The sequence below is a fragment of the Mesoplodon densirostris genome, chromosome 13 (genome assembly GCF_025265405.1).
Source record: "Mesoplodon densirostris isolate mMesDen1 chromosome 13, mMesDen1 primary haplotype, whole genome shotgun sequence".
Classification (NCBI taxonomy): Eukaryota; Metazoa; Chordata; class Mammalia; order Artiodactyla; family Ziphiidae; genus Mesoplodon; species Mesoplodon densirostris.
Window position 1 is genome coordinate 15,878,995 of NC_082673.1, and position 18,950 is coordinate 15,897,944.

General features: G+C 41.7%; 1 non-coding gene across 1 annotated transcript; it reads left to right on the plus strand.

Moving 5' to 3' along the window:
- The first annotated feature begins 17,710 nt into the window (after positions 1 to 17,710).
- Positions 17,711 to 17,802, plus strand: LOC132501137 (small nucleolar SNORD12/SNORD106). Its single transcript, XR_009534170.1, has one exon. It is a non-coding gene; the product is annotated as a small nucleolar SNORD12/SNORD106 (small nucleolar RNA).
- Positions 17,803 to 18,950: the final 1,148 nt, after the last annotated feature.

The window sequence follows — 18,950 nt, forward strand, 5'->3', positions numbered from 1 at the left end:
ACGCGCAGGTGAGTGCCTTCAGCGGTGCAAGCTAGGGAGCCTCTCCGACCTGGTGACTCGGGTCACACGCTTGAGTAAGAATTTAAATATGCCGAAAAGCAAACCGTGTTCTTTCTCACTTTGAATTTCATTTCCCGAGGGAGAAATGGGCTCCAGCCTGTACCATCCTTTCCAGAACTGCTGGAGCGGGTCTGGTGGCTTTTCGGGGTTTCAGAGAAGGTACAGGGGGTCCCGGCAGTGGCAGAGATGTCAAATCCATGAGAATGATTTGAAGCTTATTTTGCAAGTAGCTAAATATGGTCTTCTGTGAAGCAAATGACATTATTAAAATACTTTTCAGTGGGCATTCAGCTGGGGAGGAAAGGGAGGAGAGAAACAGAAGCCAATCTCTCGTAAAAAGGAAACCAAGTCAACTATTTTAGTTCTCAGAATGTCCTCAAAAGAAACCAAGGTGATTTGCTGGATTTTGATAGAAATCTTAGGGAAAGTAGTGGATAACTGGCATTGAAGTAATTGACACAAACTTTAGAGTGGGCTAAATAACTTTTGTGAACAATCACAAGGGACTATTTTGCAACCCAAAAAGTTGTGTGATGTATGGCTTAAGTCTCTGAAAGGACAAAACTAGAAGTACAATCTCTGTTCTCACTTTGGGACCGGGTTAGCGTTGCTGCTGGACTGGGGGTAAGTGGTGTGGAATGTGGCAGAACGTGGTTTGGGCCCATCTTTCAGCTGTGTTAAATGAACCTTCTGGATTGGCATATCAGTGAAATAGATGGTGTCTTGGATTTCCATGGCAAATAATTTGTTTCAGCTGCTGCTTATTCATTCATTCATTTATGCACTACATAGTTCACCTGTCTCCTACATGCAGCGCACTGGGCTAGGTGAAAAAATCACCATGAAAAATAGCCCAATCTGTGACCTTAAGGTCCCAACGTCAAGTTGGTAGGAGACCAATGAGTGCAGTTGATGAGGAAATCAGGTGGTCTGGAACAAAATGGGAGGAGCTTATGTGTATTCAATAACTTATATTTTATCAGTAAAAGTTCTTTACTGAGAATGAGGTGGAAATGGTTGGCCATTTGAGGAGCACTAGAAGGATTTGGAAAGGCCACAGTGAGAAAGGTGATAGGGTGGTGGTCAACAAGGAATCTTAGAGCTGCCTAGCGGTGGAGAGGGCAGGTGCTAGCAATAGGTAGCACTAAGTTGTTTTGAGATCAGCCTGAACCTTTCTCATAAAACTGCCATGTGGGCAAATAATGAGGACCAGGAACACATAAGAAAGTCCTGTGGGCTGGAGGCCATTGAAGATGGTTGTCTCAAAACAGGATGCTTCTGTCTTCTTAAGGGAAGATAACTCAGGAAACACGGTTTGGGGAATAATTTCCAGGCTTGCCAAGGGCAAAAAAAGAGGTAAAAATGAACTAAGAAAAACTCCTTAGTGATGAGTCAACATCACAGAGATGAGAATAAGAGCACAGTCTTTCAGTGCACCACTGAGACAGCGGAGTGTAGCCGAATTGTTGGGGGTTGTTGTAACTCTATGTTTACCCTTTAGAGGGACTGCCAAGATGGTTCCGAAGTGGCAATACCATTTTACATTTCAACCAGCAATGTAGGAGGGCTCCAATTTTACCACATTCTCATCAACACTTGTTAATTCTAGCCATTCTAGTGCGTAGGAAGTGCTATTTCATGGTGGGTTTTCATTTGCATTTCCCTTATAGTTACTGATGTTGAACATCTTTTCACGTTGTTAGCCATTGGTATATTTTCTTTGAAGAAATGTCTATTTTGATACTTTACCCATTTTTAGCTAGGTTATTTTCTTACTGAATTGTAAGTGTTCTTTAAGTAGTCTAGATACAGTTCCTTATTAGATAAATGGCTTGCAAATATTTTCTCCCATTCTGTGGGTTCTTTTTTCATTTTCTTGGTTTCCTCTAAAGCACAAAAGTTTTAAATTTTGATTAAATCCAATTTACCTATTTTTTCTTACTGCTGATGTATCTAAGTAATCATTGCCTAACCCAAGGTCATGGAAACACTTTTTTTTTTTTTTTTTTTTAAGAATTTAATAGCTGTGGTTCTTACATTTTGGTCTGTGATCCATTCTGGGTTAATTTTTGTGTATGGTGTGAGGTAGGGGTCCAACTTCATACTTTTGCATGTGGATATTCAGTTGTTCCAGCACAATTTGTTGGAAAGAACATTCTTTCGCCCACTGAATTGTCTTGGCAATTTTGTCAAAAATCAATTGACCCTAAATGTAAGGGTATATTTCTGAGCTTTAAATTGATCTATGTGTCTGTCCTTATACTAGCATCACACAGTCTTTACTGTAGCTTCATAGTAACTTTTGAATAGGAACTTTGGGAATTCAAATTTTCCAAATTTTGCCTATTATGGGTCCCTTGCATTTCCAAATGAATTCTAGGATCAGCTTTCCAATGTCTGCAGAAAAGTCAGCTGGGATTTTGATAGGGGTTTTGTGGATACTCTAAATCAACCTGGGAAGTATTGACATCTTAACAATAATAAGTCCTCTGATCCATGACGATGAGATGTCTTTCCATTTAAGTGTTTTTGAATTTCTTTCAAAAATTTCCTGTAGTTTTCAGAGTATAATTTTTACACTTTTCCTTAAATTTATTCCTATGTATTTTATCCTTTTAATGCTATTGTAAATAGAATTATTTTCTTTATTTTTGGATGGTTCATTGCTAATGTATAGAAATACAATTGATTTTTGTATATCAATCTTGTACCCTGCAGTCTTGCTGAACTCATTTATTCCTTTTAATAGATTTCAGTGGCTTCTTTAGAATTTTTCTATACACAAGATTATGTGGTCTGCAAAGAGAGAGTGTTTTACTCCTTCCTTTCTAATCTGGATACGTTTTATTTCATTTTCTTACCTAATTGCCCTGGTTAGAACCTCCGGTAAGATGTTGAATCAAAGTGGCAAAAATGGACATCCTTGTCTTGTTCCTAATCTTAGGGATAAAAAATTCAGTCTTTCATCATTAAGTATTATATTAGCTGTGGGTTTTTGTAGGTGCTTTTTACCAGGTTGAAGAAGTTTCCTTTGATTCCTAGTTTGTTGAGTGTTTTCATCACAAGAGACATTGAATTTGTTCAAATGCTTTTCTGCATGATCATGCGACTTGTCTTTTATTTTATTGGTATGGTATATTAAGTAAATTGATATTCCAATGTTAAACTAACCGTGCATTCATGGGATAAATCCCATTTGGTTGTAATTTATAATCCTTTATTTCTGGATCTGGTTTGCTAGAATTTTGTTAAGGATCTTGGCATCTGTATTCATAGGAGAATGGCTTGTTTTTTCCTGTGATGGCTTTGTCTGATTTGGTGTCTAGGCTACATAAAGAACTCTTACAACTCAATAATAAAGGAAAACCCAACTAAAAATGGGTAAAGGATCCAAATAGACATTTCTCCAAGGAAAATATACAAATGGCTAATAAGAACATGAAGATGCTCAACATCAGTAGCCATCAGGCAAATACAAATCAAAACAGTGAGATAACACTTCACACCCACTAGGATAGCTAGAATCAAAAAGTGTTGGTGATAATGTGGTGAATGTTCAGAGTGGCATTATAAGAGCCCCAAAGTAGAAACAACTCAAATTTCTGTTAGCTGCTGAATGGATAGATGAAATGTGGTATGTCCATACATTGGAATATTAATCTTCAATGTAAAGGAATAAAGTACTAATACATACTACAAATTGGCTGAACTTGGAAAACATTATTTTAAGGGCACAGAAGACCACATGTTGTACAATTCCATTTATATGAATGGTCCAGAATAGGCAAATCTATAGACAGAAAGTAGATCAGTGGTTGCCTAGGGCTGTGAGGTGGGGGATGGGAGGGTGGGGGGGAGAGGATTGTGGGGAAATAGGGAGTAATTGCTAATGGAGACAGCTTTTTTTTTTTTTGGTGAAAGTGTTCTAAAATTGATGTTTGCATAACTTTGAATATGTGAATAGACTAAAAGACATTGAATTTTACACCTTAATTCACATACCATACAATTTACCCCTTTATCTCAATAAAATGGTTATGTGTACCTATAAAAATTGATTCTGTGAGCTAGACATCGTGCCAAGTCTTTCACATCCATTACATTGTTTAACGGTGACAGCAACCCTGTTAGCGGGGAATATTATTACCATTTTACAAATGAAAAAAACTGAGGCTTAGAGAGGTTAAGTAACTTGTCCCAGGTCATATACCTTGTAAGTAACAGATTAAAGCAGGCAGTGTGCTTATGAGGCCCAAAATTAACCATGGGTCTCTTGGTTAGGGAGATCCATTTCTTTCCATAGGGAAAGAAACATGGAGGCTAAAAGCTATTTAAATACTGTGAATAGCCTTTTAAATTTGTACCTAGTAGAGAAGAAACAGAATGATTGATGCCAGCTCTTTAAGATGACAGCTTAACTCTCTATGTGTTTTTTCTGTGTAGACACATCCTTCAAGAGAATTCACGTATGTGAACATTTTTTTTAAAAAGACTGGAGAGAAGAGCTAGTTTCAGACACTGATTTGTTCTGCAGCAAATTAAGGCAGGGGAATAAGGCTCTTTTCCTTTCTTAAAACTCTTGCCATCTGGTTCTCAGTGTCCCTTTAACATAGTTTTCAGGCTATGAAATTCTGTACATCTTTATGAGCTCAAGAATTGACCTTTGAGAGGGAAAAGTCTTATTTTATTATGCTGACACCACACATCATAACTCTTATTTTGCTTGGAGATCTCATTCACTGTCATCACCAACATGTGCAACAAGAGCTACATCACGTTTATGGCTAGAATATTCCTTTTATTTCCAGTTATAGTTTTCCCATAAAATCGGGACTAAAAATAATCTCCATGTGGTCATTGAATGTTATTGCTTGGAACAGAAATGCTAAAACAATTTGCTTATTTAGGATCCTGGGTGTTTCCCAACATTTTGAAGCACCTCAATCCTCCACAAAATATCTTTTCAGCCAGAGCAGTAGTAATGTAAGTCTGTGGCTTTTCTTTTCATGTATATTATGGGATTGTGTTACCTGCATAATATATTTGGTACTCCTCCCACGTGTATTGGAGTACAATGGGTAAATAATCCTATTTTGACTCTTCTCTCCTAGATATTTTATAGCTATGATGGACGTTCTTTCAGGAATTGTTCATTAAAAAATAAAATTTCCCAGTGGCATCCAAGAATGGTAAAAGGCAGGGCCTGCATATTGTACTGAGGTCCAAAAACTACTTGTATGCATCTTCAAACTTAGATTTTGTCTACTACCTATCATCTTTTTCTATATGTACAAGTTCCCTCTTGAACTAGGTAAGCAGGCTGGGAGGGAGACCTTGCCCCAGGAGACCAAGGGCAGAGAAACAGAGGGTCCTTGGAGAATCCTCAAGGTCAAGTCCTGGGAACAAAATCCAAAGGGTGGGTGGTGGGGTGGGGGAGGGAAGATTGCAGGGGAAGAAGCAGAAAACAAAGTCCAGTAGGGAAGAGCCTGGCAGAACTAACAGGATACGGGCAGAGGAAGGAATGATTTCCATAAATGCAGGTGACTGTCTAAAACTTGGTACTTGTGATCTGATGCAGTGAAATGAACATGGCTCTGGATTTGGATCTGGATTCAAATCTTGCTTAGTAAACTAGCTCAAATAAGTGATTTTACCCCTCTGCACCTGAGCTTCTCATCTATTAAATGTGTATCTTCATGATCACATCAACACCATTACAATAACTGTCTCTTCCCAAATACCTGTAATATGCTAGTTATTTTACATAGATAATTGCGTTTAATGATCCATACAATCCAATGAGCTATGTTTTATTATCCCCATCTTGCAGATGGGGGAAACCAAAGCTCAGAAGTTTTAATTTGCTCAAGGTCCTTTCCTACAGGTGGAAAGTAGTAGAAACAGGATTTTAATCCAAGTCTTTTGGATTCCATAGCCCTTAGACCACTAGATTGGAATGGCCTGGAACACGTGTAACCAGAGGAATCCTAGACTCAACTGTAGAGATTCATTAGCATCTCTGGGGATGGGGCCCCGAATCGTGCATTTGAACTCACCTCTTAGGCGACCATTATGCTCTGCATAAAAGTACTTGCTACTCAAGGTGGGGTCTGTGGTCCAGGACCAGCAGCATCAGCATCACCTGGGAGCTTGTTAGAAATGTAATTTCTCAGTCCCTATCCCAGCCCTGCTGAATTAGAATCTGCTTAGAGCTAACAGGATCCCCAGGTGATTCATGTGCACATAAGGTTCAGCGAAGCCTGTTAGAATCTGCTTAGAGCTAACAGGATCCCCAGATGATTCATGTGCACATAAGGTTCAGTGAAGCCTGTTCTACAGGGTTGTTGTGAGGATTAAAGATACTAAATATAAAGTGTCTACCATATCAAAAGTACCCTTTGTTACCATTCCCTTTTTTTGATTGAATAGAAGGTAGTGTTCTGGGAGGGCCTACAAATATAGGGTTAGGGTAAATATCTGTTTTGCTCTCGCCTTCCTTTTGGGTCTGTGCCCAGTGCTGTTAGGTTGTTTTCCAGGATCTCCCGCCTATCCTTCCTTTCCTGAAAGCGTATCATGCTGTACTTCCTCTACCTACCGTTTGGTATGGAGTCAGAAGGTATGGGTTTGACTCTCAGCTTGGCCAATTACTGTCTGGGACCTTGGGAAAATCAATTAACATTTTTGACCCTCAATTTTTTTCAATTATAATAAGAGGATGAGGAGGATGAAAATACTACATTTTATCACACTAAAACCTAAGAGTTAGTCCTATCTGCCATTATCGTTAGGGTATCAACTGGTGAAGTAAGCACAAAACATAGGAAGAGAAGAAAAGTATTAGAATCTGTATTTTCTACTAAACTTTAAACACTTCAACCCTTTAAATTTATTACTCATCTGTTTTAATGACAAAAATCTGCTTTTAGAAACAGGGTAGAAATAATCTATAATAAAAAAAATAAGTTTAGATCTAAATTCACAAAACTTAAAATTTGGCCAGAATCTTTAGGAAATTGTGCCATCCAAATTCGTGATTTTTATGGTAGTAGAAACAACAATTAAGTGACTGTTTAAAATGATGGATTATGCTTCAAGATAAGTAAGGAGTAATAAGGAGGAGTAAGACAAGGAGATCAACTTCCTCCCCACAAATACATCAAAAATATATCTACATGTGGAACAACTCCTACAGAACACCTACTGAATGCTGGCAGAAGACCTCAGACTTCCCAAAAAGCAAGAAACTCCCCATGTACCTGGGAGGGCAAAAGAAAAAAGAAAAAACAGAGACAAAAGAATAGCAATGGGACCTGCACTTCTGGGAGGGAGCTGTGAAGGAGGAAAAGTTCCCACACACGAGGAAGCCCCTTCACTGGTGGAAATGGGGAGTGGGCGGGGAGGGAAGCTTTGGAGCCACAGAGGAGAGCGCAGCAACGGGTGCAGACAGCAAAGAGGAGAGATTCCCGCACAGAGGATCAGTGCCGACCAGCACTCACCAGCCCGAGAGGCTTGTCTGCTCACCCGCCGGGGTGGGTGGGGGCTGGGAGCTGAGGCTCAGGGTTCGGAGGTCAGACCCCAGGGAGAGGACTGGGGTTGGCTGCGTGAACACAGCCTGATGGGGGCTAGTGTGCCACAGCTAGCTGGGAAGGAGTCCGCGAAAAAGTCTGGAACTGCCTGAGTCAGGAGACCGTTGTTTCGGGGTGCTCGAGGAGAGGAGATTCAGAATACCGCCTAAACAAGCTTCAGAGATAGGCACGAGCCGCGGCTAAAAGCGCAGACACCAAAGATGGGCATGAAATGTTAAGGCTGCTGCTGCAGCCACCAAGAATCCTGTGGGCAAGCACAGGTCACTCTCCACACTTCCCCTCCCGGGAGCCTGTGCAGCCCGCCACTGCCAGGGTCCCATGATCCAGGGACAACTTCCCCGGGAGAACACGCGGCATGCCTCAGGCTGGTGCAATGTCACGCCGCAGGCTCGCCCCGCCTCCGTGCCCCTCCCCGCCCGCCCCCCGCCAGCTTGAGTGAGCCAGAGTCCCCGAATCAGCTGCTCCTTTAACCCCGTCGTGTCTGAGCGAAGAACAGACGCCCTCAGGTGACCTACACGCAGAGGCGGGGCCAAATCCAAACCTGAGCCCGCAGAGCTGTGCGAACAAAGAAGAGAAAGGGAAATCTCTCCCAGCAGCCTCAGGAGCAGCGGATTAAATCTCCACTATCAACTTGATGTACCTGCATCTGTGGAATACCTGAATAGACAACGAATCATCCCCAAATTGATGAGGTGGACTTTGGGAACAGCTGTAGCCTTGGGGTTTTTTGTATGTGACTGACTAGTTTCTGATTTTTATGTTTATCTTAGTATAGTTTTTAGCGCTTGCTATCATTGGTGGATTTGTTTTCTGGTTGGTGGCTCTCTTTTTTTTTATTACTTTTTTATTTTAATAACTATTTTTTAGTTTATTTTTTCTTTCCTTTTTTTTTCTCCCTTTTCTTCTGAGCCATGTAGCTGACAGCGTCTTGGTGCTCCGGCAGGGTGTCAGGCCTGAGCCTCTGAGGTGGGAAAGCCGAGTTCAAAACTAACAACCCAATCCAAAAATGGGCAGAAGACCTAAATAGACATTTCTCCAAAGAAGATATACAGATGGCCAACAGACACATGAAAGGATGCTCAACATCACTAATCATTAGAGAAATGCAAATCAAAACTACAATGAGGTATCACCTCATACCAGTTAAAATGGCCATTATTAAAAATCTATAAATAATAAATGCTGGAGAGGGTGTGGAGAAAAGGGAACCCTCTTGCATTGTTGGTGGGAATGCTAATTGATACAGCCACTGTGGAGAACAGTATGAAGGTTCCTTAAAAACTAAAAATAGAACTACCATATGACCCAGCAATCCCACTACTGGGCCTATACCCTGAGAAAACCATAATTCAAAAAGAGTCATGTACCACAGTGTTCATTGCAGCACTATTTACAATAGCCAGGACATGGAAGCAACCTAAGTGTCCATGGACAGATGAATGGATAAAGAAGATGTGGCACATATATTCAGTGGAATATTACTCAGCCATAAAGGAAACGAAATTGAGCTATTTGTAATGAAGTGGATGGACCTTGAGTCTGTCATACAGAGTGAAGTAAGTCAGAATGAGAAAAATACCGTATGCTAACACACATATATGGAATCTAAAAAAGAATGGTTCTGAAGAACCAGGACAGGAATAAAGACGCAGACATAGAGAATGGACTTGAGGACAAGGGGAGGCGGCAGGTTAAGCTGGGACAAAGTGAGAGAGTGGCATGGACATATATACACTACCAAAGGTAAAATAGATAGCTAGTGGGAAGCAGCCACATAGCACAGGGAGATCAGCTCGGTCCTTTGTGACCGCCTAGAGGGGCGGGATAGGGAAGGTGGGAGGGAGACTCAAGAGGGAGGGGATATGGGGATATATGTATACATATAGCTGATTCACTTTTTTGTACAGCAGAAACTAACACAACATTGTAAAGCAGTATTTTCCAATAACATTTAAAAAATAAAATGATGCCAATCTAGTTACTGGATGTGTTTTATTTTAATTGGTATAATTGTTTTGCAAAAAGTTCTGTTTAATGTTATGTTTTTAAGTATAAACATCTCTCTTAATGCATGTTGAATAACTCCCTGTGGTACAATGTATGTATTAATTCATTAGTTCCAACATTAACTGGGTCACAGCTAACAACTGTCTCCTGAAATTCCACTCAGTCAGTGACTAGAGGTGCATTTTGGGGTTGTTTTACCTTAGGAAGGACAGTAGGAAGTTGCATTACTCTCAAGCTGCGCTTAGCTGACTTTTTTTTTAATGGTCTTTTCAGTGCCTTTTGCATGATACTCTTGGCTTTGGGTGGTATTTTGAGGAGGAGCTTGGCCCCGTCTGTATACACAGCCCAGTTCCCTTCTCTCTGGAGTACCCTTTTTTAGACATCTGTCTCCTGGAGCTTTTAAAGTTCACCTCTTCAAGGAGGCCTTCGTGGGCCACGGTGCTGGGGTAGTTCCTCTTCTTTACAGCCTCTCAGCACCCCTACTTCCGCTCTCTCAACTGATTCATTGTAGTTTCTTAGGGTTAGTGCTCTCTGGATCAGTGGTTCTGCAGGGGTTATTTGGCACCATCTGTAGGCAGTTTTGCTTGCCAAACCAGTGGCGTTGCTACTGGAATGTAGGAGGTAGAAGATGGGGATGTTGCCAAATCTCTACACTGTACAGGACCGGCGCCCCACCCCAGCAAAGAGTTATCCAACCCCAAACGTCATAGCACTGACGTTGCCTCAGCTTGATTTGCCATCCCCAGAAGGACCCCACCCTGGCCAAGCCTGCTTCGGTCACCTCTGTTAACCTAGCATGCAAAGAAATCTCTAGGAAATAAGAATGATTCAATGAGTGTTGAATTACTTTTAATTGATTGGAGGAACGCATGAATGAAAGAGGATAGCAACTTTTCATTTAGTACAGTGTTAAAACATGAGGGGCTGCTTGTAACCATAAATATTGGTATGAGGGAAGAACATATCAAGTTCACTGCTGCACTCTGCTTTTCAAACTTGGGTTGACAGAATTAATAATGGAGCACTGGAAAAGATGCATTGTCCGTGCAATCTTGCATACGAAAAAACATAACCTAAGATGAAGCAAGATCACTGAGCTGTGAACCTGGACCACTGTGTTAACTTTTCCATCCTCTGAGTTGCTTATATAAACTGTGAACTGCGTGGCACCGTCAGCCTACATTGTGGACCCTTGTGAAAAACTCCATAAGGCAGGCATGTACTCTAGGGGGTATTGTTGAGAATTTTGCTTATTATGTGACATAGTGCTTCTTATTAAGGGTTCATGGGAGAAACTGCCCTCTTGTTTCTACTGTGCCTCTGACTTGTTTTTGTCTTAGAAATGCTGTGAATTACAGAATTGACTGTGTTTCATTTGTGGCATTGGCTACTAGGAAGCTTAAATATAAATTTATGGCTCATTTTCTTCAAGTGTATGGGGTATTATGGTATGCTAATCTCACCCCGGCTATCTTCTTTCTTTACATTTCTTTTCATTAAGGTTTTATCCCTCCCTTCTCCCTCCCTTCCTTCTTTCCTTTCTTTCTACCATGCTAAATGTGTCTTATAAAAAGTGGTTTTTGGGCTTCCCTGGTGGTGCAGTGGTTGAGGGTCCGCCTGCCGATGCAGGGGACACGGGTTCGTGCCCCGGTCCACGAAGATCCCACATGCCACGAGCGGCTGGGCCTGTGAGCCATGGCCGCTGAACCTGTGCATCCGGAGCCTGTGCTCCGCAATGGGAGAGGCCATAACAGTGAGAGGCCCAAGTACAGCAAAAAAAAAAAAAAAAAAAAAGAAAAGAAAAGAAGAAAAGTGTTTTTTCCTCAAAAGGGACATTTTGAGACATAATTTATTTAATCTGTAAGTATCTGAGTGCTTATTTGATTACAGCTGTAGCTTTTTGACAAAGAAATTTACAGTATGCCTTGGACACGCAAAACTTAATCAAAATGGTCATCACGAGTAGAGACAACCAGTATTTCTATCAGCTTAAGAGCAAGATGCATTCATGGCACTCTTCACTTGCTGTTTCTGGACCCAAGTCCCAGAAAGCATCCAAGGGATGCCCTGGAGATATCTAAGAGACAGAGGGAGAGGAGCGCTAGGTCTGCAGTAATCAAATTGTCTGATAAGTAATGCAGCCAGTTTCCTTTCTACTTGGTGCATATCATGGCTTGGCACACACTTTAACTCATTCCTAACCTTTTGAGGTTTTGTTCAGTTCAACTGGTTTGGCTGTCCCGTACTTAGGCTCGATTGGAGCGGGCCCTTTGCTAGTGGGGCCTCTCTAGCTCTCTCAGCCTTGGTTAAAAAAGTCATTACTATTGAAAAATAGTGGATTTTTAAAATTCATCCAATTCCCTGTAAATTTGGGGATGGGGATGAGGTCTGGGACTGACAAAAAGAAACAAACACTTATTTGTAATCTAACCACTGAGAGGCAGTGACTACTAACATTCTGATAAAATCTTCTAGCCTTTTCTCCTATGTGTGTGTAAGGATCCATATGTTTTTTAATGGAAACGGGATGTTGTATATATTCCTTTGCAACTGTTGGTGTTCTCTTGTTTGTGGTGGTGTTATCTTTCCATGTCAATGAACATTGTTCTACAGTTTTATGTTTGGTGGCTGGATGGTATTCTGTTGTGTGGATATATCATAGTTTATTAACCAATCCAAAATAGACATTTAAGTTGTTTCCATTGTAAATACTATTAAAGTATGGTGTGTGTGTGTGTGTGTGTGTGTGTGTGTGTGTACACATGCTTTTTAAACAGCTTGATTCTGTGATCCAAAGTCAAAACATTTCATAACTTCAATTTAAAGTTTACTTGAGACACAAACACAGAATTGGTCCCGATGCAGACTGATATAGCAGCGTGATTTTATAATATACATTTGCATTAATACCAGTTGAATACTTCTTCTTTATATTTAGTCGGAGAAATAATTACAAGTTGCTTAAGAAAATTAAACAATGTGGGTAGCCTAATTCATCTGTGTATATAGCATACACCTGTCTAGGCTAGGTGCCTAAAGTAAGTGCTAAATCTTAATTTAAAACATTAGTGTTGTTTCTTATAGACCAAGAATTTCAGAGAGGCATTTTTCCTTTTCAAGAAGAAGGTAGGGTAAATATCTTTGAGATTGAATTTCAGTGAGCAAATTGTTGATCACAATTAATCTGCCACTTTCAGGGCAGAACAGCCCAATCTTCTTTCGTATTAAAGAATTACGAGGACTATTTTATCTTCACAAATTACAGAAAAAGAGGTAGAGATAAAAGAGAAGGGGAGGGAAAAGACAGACAAATCCCCGCAGACCCCCCTGATTTACAGGTGGGGTTCAAAAGTCCTGCTGTGTGAAAAAGGCACCATTATGAAGAAACTCTCCTCAAATTACTCAGAAACAATCCAAAAGGACTAGGGTCGAGCACACCCTTTCAGTATTGTTGCACTGCCACAGCAAATTAAATTCACTCAGGCTGACTTCATGCTATGCATCACTTCAAAAATGTTTTCTTGCCTGTGCCTCCCCTATCCCCCTACTTCCCCCCGCCCAACCAAATGAACTGGTTACCCTGGAAACAAGGGAAGGAAAAAAAAATAAGTGCAGTGTTCGTAAACAGCATAACTAAAATAAAATAGAGGAACATTCCAGGCAACTCTGCTGCTCTCTTGGTTTGGGGGTCAGTTTTCTGCTTTGTAACATTTGGTAAATATCTTCTTACGTTCTGGCATAGTGTTAAATAAGAATGTAGGAATCAAAAAGCATTGTTTTAAATGAAAGGGCTGCCTACTGAATGGGAGGAGATATTTGCAAAACGTATATCCAATAAGGGGTTAATAGTCACTGAATAGATAAAAGCACCTGGACTGTGGACATTAATTATGTAATACTCAATCAGTAGAGAAGGGAAATAAAACATTTCCTACTTTTTTTGGTAAAATTTATATTGGTGACTTCAGGGAAGGCAGACTAATTGAATAAAAATATCTGTTTATTTTTTATTTTATCATTTTATCCTTTATTCAGGGATCTTATCATTTGTAAGGTCTTTAGTATAAGCCAGGCACTATTTTATGTGATTTAAATGAACACAACATCAAAAAAAAAAAAAAAAAAAGCATTGTCTTGACACTATGGAAAGATTGGATTTTTAAAAAAATTTTATTGGAGTCTAGTTGATTTACAGTGTGTTTCAGGTATAGAGCAAAGTGAATCAGTTATACATATACATATATCTAGTCTTTTTTTAGATTCTTTTCCCATGTAGCTCATTACAGAGTATTGAGAAGAGACCAGACAGAAAGATTGGATTTTGACGGACACATGAGTTAGTTTGAATGGGTTTTAAGACCAGGTGTGAAAAAAAATTCCCCCAAACATCCAGGAGCTCAGGAAGGACCGTTTGTACCCCATGCTGAGATTTGTAAGCAAAGGCTCTGGGAGGTTCGTCTTGTTGGGGTCTTTACTACTGTGGATTTGCAATGGGAGAGTGAGGTCAATGGCCTCGTTCTGGAAGCTCTGAGTCATTCCGTCTGCCCTCTGCTGTACCTTTTCAACTTTAGTAGCGTTTTCCCCGCAGGGAGATGCTTAGAACTATGTATCTTTACCCAGGAGTGGGTGCAGTGCTGGCGGGAGATGCTTAGAACTATGTATCTTTACCCAGGAGTGGGTGCAGTGCTGGCTGTCATAGCACCTGAACAGCTCCCACTGTCCTTCCCTCTCTGACCCTGTCCTTACTGCTGGAGAAATCTGGCCTTTTATAGCACATGCTCATAAGAGCATCAAGCAGATGTCAGTTGTTTTTGGATGACACTAAGATGTGGTATGTAAACAGTGCATACCATGAAGGGAACTTCGCTGTCAGACTTATTAAAAAAATTTTTTTTAATTGAAGTATAGTTGATTTACATTGTGTTAATTTCAGGTGTACAGCAAAGTGATTCAGTTATTTATATATATACTTTTTTCAGATTCTTTTCCATTCTAGGGTATTACAAGGTATTGACTGTAGCTTCCTGTGCTACACGGTAGCTCCTTGTTGATTTTATATACAGTCGTGTGTATCTGTTAATCCCAAACTCCTAGTTTATCCCCATCCCCACCTTTGGGGACCATAAGTTTGTTTTCTATGTCTGTGAGTCTCTTTCTCTTTTGTAAATAAGTTCGCTTTTATCATATTTTAGATTCCACATGTAAGTGAATTCATATGATATTTGTCTTTCTCTGTCTGATTTACTTCACTTAGTATGATAATCTCTAGGTCCATTGTCAGACTATTTGTAAATCGCCTTTCTGTACGCTCTTTAGTATGAGAGTGGCTTTTGGCAAAGCTATCAAACCATTCTGACTTTACTGAAGAGGCAAATCTATGTTCAATACAAAACCAAAGGGAAAAGTCTCTTTGTCACATCCTTCTGACCTCCAGTTGACTCCAGCTTTTCTTCGGTGAGTCTAAAATGGAGGGAAATAGCCTGAAGGAAAGTGTTTGAAGACTGTGCTGTGTGTGTCTTTGTCCGTGTACTATGTGTGTATATGTTATCTGTCCCAGGCCCCAGGGCAGGACCGGCTTTCCTGTGCCAGGAGCTCGGGCTTCTGCTGGAAAGCAGGTACACAAAGCCTTCTTTAACTTGCATGCCATAAGCGGTGAGATGAAAAACGCCCACTGATGGTTAACAGATCTGTCCCCTAAGACGCCACTCCTCAGAACATGGCATTTGTTCACTCTGGGCGAAGCTTTTAGTATTTTCGGTGTGTACGAAGATTTGGCCAGTAGCCCTTCTGTGGATGGTCATGTTCCGGAGCCAGAAATGTCAGTTACCAGTTTTCTTTCTTCATCTGTTCATTAAGCCTTTCGTATATTTTCTCTCTGATTCCCAGGAATTAGTGATGACATGGGTCATTTTCCTATCATTAAACTTCCTTAAAAGGGTAGGGCTATAGTCGTTAGCAATTCTCCACTTTGTAAGGTTTCAAACATTTGAGGATATTATTTCTTTTTCACTGAAAGCAAGTGAAATAGGTAAATGTGCAGTATTGTTGAGCTCACTTAACTCCTATTTGCTATAGAAATAAGAACCAGGACGGTTCTTTATAAATGAAGTAAGCCCACAAGCTTAATTCCAAAAAGCTCACTCAAGGCAATAATTTTATCCTTAACAACTTGTTAGAACAAATAAAATTGTTCTATGTGGGTTTCCTGTCTTCTGATCCATCTGCGAATGACGGCTCTATGGGGAATCTTCTTACCTCTGTTAGGGTAATGAGAAAACAAGTTGTTGGAAGGCAGAAAGCAGTGAGCTAGGAAGGAGCCTGGGCCATCAGCAGAGCAAGTGATCACTTTGGGATAAATAAGTTGCAGGAAGGGAGACTCACCGGAACCCTCGTTCTGCTGGACTGTCAGATGATGTGTCTCTCATTGTTTTCCTAGATGCCTCCACGAGCTCTGAATCTCAGCCTTTGGGCCCAGGAGGATCTTTCCTGGTCCATTTTTGTGCCCCAGTTGAATTGCCTGTTCTGTGGCTCCCCAGAGGCCCATATTCCCTGTAGAGTCTAATCTTCACATAGAGCTCTCAAACAGCTCTATTCTCTCTAGAGCAGGGGTCCCCACCTCTCCGGCCGCAGACCCATACCGGTCCGCAGCCTGTTAGGAACCGGGTCGCACAGCAGGAGGTGAATAGCGAGCCAGCGAAGCTTCATCTGCTGCTCCCCGTCGCTCCCCATCGCTCACGTTACCGCCTGAGTCATCCCCGCCCCCAGCCCTGGTCCCTGGAAAAATTGGCTTCCATGAAACCAGTCCCTGGTGCCAAAAAGGTTGGGGACCGCTGCTCTAGAGGACGGTGGATCGGAGTCTCACCAGCATCTTCCTGTGTAGTTTGGAGCCACAGGGTGGCCTGAAATGGGCTTGTTTTGGAACCTGACATTGTGTGTTTTAGAGAAGTTTCCAAATTGTTCTCTGACTGAGACCCATCCTCAAAGAGAGGTCGACAGATTTAGTATAAAATTGCACAGGGATCTGCTTAGTGAAAATATACCACTCCACTGTTCTTCGCTAAGTTCTTTGTGTGTGTCAGAATCTTTAATTCACACTGTATATACGTTTTCTTGTTCAGTCTTATAACCTTTTGAGGTAGGGACTATTTTCACTTCTTGGATGAAGGAACTGAGGCTTAGAAAGGTTGTCGCTTACCCAAGCTTCCTTAGCTGGGATGGGAAGTCAGTCCTGCCCACCCGTGCAACCCTGTGCATTCTTTCTCCGGGTTATAACGCTGCCTCTGTTCCATGGTAGACCGCCCAAACCACTTTGTCATCTATGACTTCCTGCAGTCCTGTCCTCCCACAATGCTCATCTTGCAAGACCCCAACCCTGGATTTGCCATCCTGCTCCCAAAAGGGGGCAACTGATATCTGAGGGGGGAAAAACAAACTATAAAACTATGCAGGGCTTCCCTGGTGGCTCAGTGGTTGAGAATCCGCCTGCCAGTGCAGGGGACACGGGTTCGAGCCCTGGTCTGGAAAGATCCCACATGCCGCGGAGCAACTAGGCCCGTGAGCCACAACTTCTGAGCCTGTGTGTCTGGAGCCTGTGCTCCGCAACAAGAGAGGCCGCGACGGTGAGAGGCCCGCGCACCGCGATGAAGAGTGGCCCCCGCTCGCTGCAACTAGAGAAAGCCCTCGCACAGAAACGAAGACCCAACACAGCCAAAAATAAATAAATAAATAAAAATTAAAAACAACAACAACTATGCAGATCAGTACCACTAAGATTCCTTCTCCCCACCTCAGCTGGATCCTCTGCATTACCCATCAATCCTTTCAGAGATCCTTGGCCAGTTTCCACTCCCCACACAGAGGAATTCCAAACCATCACCACTCTCCTCCAGCCCCCCTTTTCACCTCTAAACTCAACAAAGCCTCAAACTTCTGAGAGAAACTGAGTCCACCAGAAAATTTCACCCACTTTACTTACAAGGTGACTTATATCCACATCAATCCTTACCTTCGTATTGCTGGTTTCCAGGTATCAATTTCAGGCTGGGTTCAAACTTGTTAGCTGGGTAGCTGACAACATAAATTTATTCCCCATCAGATAGACCATGTTGATCTAACTGAACTATTAGCCAGTTTTCTCTGATGCCTTGGGGAAAAAAAAAACCCTGTTAGCTGGATTGGACCTGTTATCTGGACCTTGTGAAACCCCTTACCTCCTCCTGTTTCTTCTGGGACCTTGTTCCATTAATCAAACTCCCTCAATTCCTCTACCCTTTATTCTTTCACTCTTTTCACACATTTTCCCCTCAGCCTAAAATAAGCTCGTGTCTTCCCCAATCTAAACCCCGAATCAAGCTTAAAAAATCCAACCCTCTAACTACCATCAAGTCTCTCTTTTTGCGCAACTACTCGAAGACTAATCTATTCAATTGGTCGGCAGCATCTTCCTTCTCCATTCTTTCACCCATAAGATTTGGCTTTTGTCCTTACCACTCGTTCTTACCTGTTCTTACTAATCAGGATGCAACCAGGCAAAAATGAACAACTTCAGTGATTTGTTACAAAGTAAATATAAAACGGGAAAATTGATTAGGTGGGTGGTAGAGTAACTGAGAAACCAGACAGAGGATGGTGCGGTATCCCAGAGGTGGCTACAGCTGGAAGCTACTCCCATGCTTGGAATGGAGGGACAAAGTAAAGATGGTGCTCTCAGACCCTGGCCTGCAGATGACCCTAGGAGGCATGACCCTTGGATTGGTTGGCTTGTCCAGTGGGAGCTGAAGCCATGGAGGGGATTCAGCCCACGTACTGCCATACACACTATCCACAGCAGAGAGGAGAAGCAGAATACCTGATCTCTCTGTTCCCTTCGTCTTTTAATCTCTCATCCATGCTAACCATTGGCTATACTCAGCCCAGCTGGAGACCAGCTGCCATTGGAGCCTGGGAAGTGCAGCCTGCAGGTTCAGACATCTGGAACACAGAGTGAGGGGAAGGGTAAGAGGGGAGCTAAAGACCAACAGATCCAGGACCAGCACGTCATGCAAGGACAACAGTGACTTTTTAGGTGCCAAATCGAGTGGGATTTTAGTTTTTCTATTATTGGAAATTTCCTAATTACACCGGTGATTACTCCCTCCTGGGAATTCTCCACTTTCTTGGCTTCCAAGAGACACAGTATCCTCATTCCATTCTGTCTATTCCTATAGACTGTACCCCCATAGCTACCACTTAAATATCGGTGTTCTCCAGGATATGGTTTTTCATCCTCCAGATCTTAACTCCCATGTGGATTCTAAT